Below are 4,747 nucleotides of genomic sequence, written 5' to 3' on the forward strand. Positions count from 1 at the left end.
AGATAGATAGATAGATAGATAGATAGATAGATAGATAGATAGATAGATAGATAGATAGATAGATAGATAGATAGATAGATAGATAGATAGATAGAAAGATAGGTGTGTGTGTGTGTGTGTGTGTGTGTGATATCATGCAAATCAGGGGTCATCAACCTTTTTGAGACTGAGAGCTACTTCATTGGGACCAAATGACACAAAGGGCCACTTGTTTCATACAAACAAATTTGCTCACCTTTATTTATAGTATAATACATTTACACACATGTGAATGTATGACTGCCGGATCACATCTGATCTGATCTGTATTATTAAAAACTCCCCACAGTGATTATCATTAAGGATTTAGCTTGGTAAATATGCTCAATTATTATTGATATTTAGTGATTAGAACTCTCAATCAAGAAATTGAGTCCCCAGTATGAATCTTTTTTGGTTCTTCTGTAAATTGTTCCTAGCTGTGACTGGGAGTGTGGATGGTTGTTTGTCTCTTTGTCTGTCTCTGTGATGGACTGGAGACCTGTCCTGGGTGTCCCCTGCCTTCACCCAAAAGCAGCAGTGATTGGCTCCAGTCCCAAACAAAGGGGTCAAAACGGATGATTTACTACAGCAGAAAACTGATATTTAAACATAAATTACCATTTCTTTTATGTTAAACTCAATCTGTAACATTTGAAATTCAGTGTATTTTATAAATATTTTATTAACTGTTTTGTAGGAATGAACACATTTGTAATATTCATTCAAAATATGCTTTTTACTATTAACAACTTATGTAACATTTTTAATAACCTATTAAGAATAAAATCTTCCAATCAAGCCCTGTTTGCACTGTTTTGTTTATAACACTTCAGAAGAACTCTAACTTGCAGATACAAATTATCAGTAATATAATAAACAAAGTGACATTTTTAAATAAATCATGTGACATTAGTATTGATCCTCAGATCTGCAGCATTTTTAATAATAATGATAATACTTTATTTATAAAGTACTTTAAAATAACCACAGCTGCAACAAAGTGCTGTACATATAAAATCATTTTAATTAATCATCACATCTTTTACTCTTTTTAAATAAATAATTTTTCACAGATTTCATCATTGCTTCTTTCAAGACCTCATCTGAAAATGCCTCATAAAAATCATCTGCCACTTTCTCAAAGCTGCCTCTAACTCTGACATTCTTCTGATTGTTGTGAGCCACCATGAGCTAGTTAGCATTGAAGCTAACATGTTAGCTGATGAAGTGTTGCTCCACGTTGTGTTTTGCTGTTGCCACAGCCCACTAATGAAACACAGACACACTTGACTTTCAACAGTGTGAAAGACCTCTTCCTCCCAGCCACTGTGAAAATGTGTTTTCTTACGTTTTTCTACCATTTTCTTCTCTGGGAGGTAAAACTACCTTGTAGCTGCACCGCTGCAGAGATGGGAGTGGTCTACGCATGATTCTGAACTTTGACTCCAGACAAGATTGCTAAACTGCATGCATAAAACTATTTATTTTTAAAATTTTTATTAATCATTTTCATTTCAAATATACATCCTTGCAAATGTTATTTCTTAAATTTAAAAATATAATTAATGACGATTTTTAGATGGTGCTCCTTGATCATGAGTGCTATTTTTAGAACATGCCCTGTGGGCAACTCATGTAGTCCCTGCAGATGTAGCTCATTCTCTATAAATGCAGAAAGAAAAAATAATTGGTCTTCGGAGCCTCCAAACAAGGCTGTCAGAGTTGCAATGAGTTTATGTTAGGTGGTTGAATGATCTGATCATCTGACTGTTGATTGCAGTAATCCACATTATTAGCAGAAATAGAGGCCGCCAAACCAAATTTCGCTTAGGGTCCCATGTAGGCTTGGGCCGGCCCTGCCTGGAGCAATCGTCAAATCAGCTTCATTTCGCTGCGCCGCCCCGGCAAAATGCAGCTAATTTGACCATTGAAGTACATTTATTAAGTAACAGTTCAACTGAGACACACCTTTACAATAAAGTCGAGCAAACATATAATTGTTTTTAGGTGGTTATCTTGTAAAATTTCGAAGAAATGCACAATCAGTCATCTCTCTGTGCTCTCCCACTTCCGTAAATCGGCTTTTAAATTACATCTGATTTGACCTTCAAAGTGCATTTATTAAGCAAAACTTAGACTCAGACACACCTTTACTAAAATTTAGAGCAAACAAGAAAATGTAAACGTCTTCAACATCTTCTTGAGACAGTACTGTAATGCACATCGATTGCCACACTCCCCACGAATCCATGACGTACCCCACAGCGTGAGTCTCAGCTGGACATGCCGGTTCCCCAGGACCTTGTCGCTTTGATGACAAAATCTTATCAATAGAGTTGAACGCCCACGATCCCAAATCCATAATTTTCTTAATTTATGTTCGGGAGATGAGACCCAGGCGCTTCAGACAGACAGAGAGCAGAGCAGGAAGAAGGAAAAAAAGGGGGAGGAGAAATTGAAGCTGCCATCTCGATCAGAGCCTGGGAGGAAATTAATTCAGGAATTAAAGTGTCTGATTTCAACTTGACTGTCAGTTCGTATGATCTCACAGCGGCTTTTTCTTCACACATCCTCCACACAAGCGAGCCGGTGTACTCCAAACAGGTTTCAATCGCCGCAGCCCGAGAAAACAAACAAAATGCGCGCGAGTGACACAGCAGCCAAAGTGAATGTTTTCAGCAGACCGAGTCCAGTGGGAAACCTCACTCTCAGCCCAAGCTGTGCGCTGCCTCCTCAGCGCACACCAGCTCATATCAGCACGGATGTGAGCCCGCAGCCTGATCGCGACACAGAAATGCCGTGCCCCCGCGGCATCAGCAGCCCTCACCTACGCGGTTTCCACATGCCCGGGGGCGCGCGCACCTTCCCTCGGCGCACGCCAGCCTACATCAGCAAGGATGTGAGCCCGCAGCCTGAGCGTGTCACAGTAGCGCCGCGCTCCCGTGGCAGCAGCTGCCCTCACCCACAGTTCCGCATGCTCAGGGGCGCGCGCACCTTCCCTCAGCGCACGCCAGCTCACATCAGCACGGATGTGAGCCCGCAGCCTGAGCGGGGCACAGTAGTGCCGCGCTCCCACGGCAGCAGCTGCCCTCACCCACGGTTCTGCATGCTCAGGGGCATGCACACCTTCCCTCAGCGCACGCCAGCTCACATCAGCACGGATGTAAGTCCGCAGCCTGAGCGGGGCACAGTAGTGCCGTGCTCCCGCGGCAGCAGAAGCCCTCACCCACAGTTCCGCATGCTCAGGGGCGCGCGCACCTTCTCTCAGCGCACACCAGCTCACATCAGCACGGATGTGAGCTCGCAGCCTGAGTGTGGCACACATGACGACGGTGATTGGCATCCGTAAATAATGTGATGCAGCATAAACGCGCGCCCGCTTCCCGAAGGTTACGTGGAGTGGCAACGAGCGTGCGCTCTAGACAGATGGATGAACCGTTTTTATCAGCAAGGGATATGCTGCAGTTACAGCTCAAACCCCCTGTTTGGAGGAACTTTAGAGACGTTTCTGTCATCTCCAGAACAGATCTCGTTCCCCCACGCAGAAGTTCAGGAAATTCTGATAAAAAATGTAATTTCCAGGGTTCCAGAAGGAGAGGAAAACACAGGGTTCTACTCTCGTCACTTCCTGGTCCCAAACAGACCGGAGGGATGAGACTCGTCTTAGATTTGTCAATTTTCAACTGTGAGACAACATTTCCATTCAAAATGCGTCGAGTTGGCTCTGCAGCTGCTACACAGAGCAGGGAGGAGAATTCTGTTTTATCTAGACGATCTGTTGCTGCTGACCCTTTTTTTCCAGACAGGTGGCAGCAGTGCAACTCACGTGAAACCGGCAGAGTGATAACAGCTGTTTCCGTCATGAAGTTATTAAGGACATGTCGTCTGCTCACACAGTGCGACGCCTCCAGAGGTGGTCCGCTCATTTCCGTGTGGACCCGGTGAGAAAGAAGAGACGGTTGATTGCTGTGCCCCCCTCCGTGAGAATCGACCTGAGACACTGGGAAACCCTTTTGTTATGTCGGAGGGAGTTCCCATCAGCAGACCTACATCACACGTTTCAGTCTTCACTGACGCGTCCCTGTCAGGTTGGGAAGGCACACGCATGTCTCGAGCTGTGGGGGCGCTGTGGCCACCCCATACAGCAACTCATATAAATGTTTTTGGAGTGTCACGATTTTGAATGTGATTCAACACTTTGCCTCTGTGCTACAGAATCAACATGTGTTGATTCACACAGACAACGAGTGACTGCTGCATACATAACTGGCAGGGGGGGTGCACGCTCAGCCCAAATGTTACACATTGTGAGACAGCTGCTGTTTTGGGCACACCAAAATTTGCTCTCCATCAGAGCAGTGTACATCCCCAGTGTTCTGAACAGTGGGGCAGATGTGATGTCCAGGGGCGATCCGCATCACGGGGACTGGACCCTCTATCCAGAGCTGATGGCTCAGACGTGGCTGAAATTTAGCAAAGCGGCTGTGGTCCTGTTTGCAACACGAGAGAACGCTCAGTGTCAACTATGGTTCTCATTGAGCCCGCGGGACTAACCACCACTAGGGGTGGACGCGTTCGCTCACAGCTCATGGCCCAAAATGCTTCTTTTCGCTTTTCCCCCACTCCCTCTGATATCACGGTTTTCTGAACCGAGTTCTGACAGCTCTCCTGGTGGCTCTCGAGTGCGTGAACGCCCCATGGTTCCCAGTTCTACGACACCTGTTAT

Source organism: Nematolebias whitei, chromosome 6 (assembly GCF_014905685.2).
Source record: "Nematolebias whitei isolate Nwh7 chromosome 6, NemWhi1, whole genome shotgun sequence".
NCBI lineage: Eukaryota > Metazoa > Chordata > Actinopteri > Cyprinodontiformes > Rivulidae > Nematolebias > Nematolebias whitei.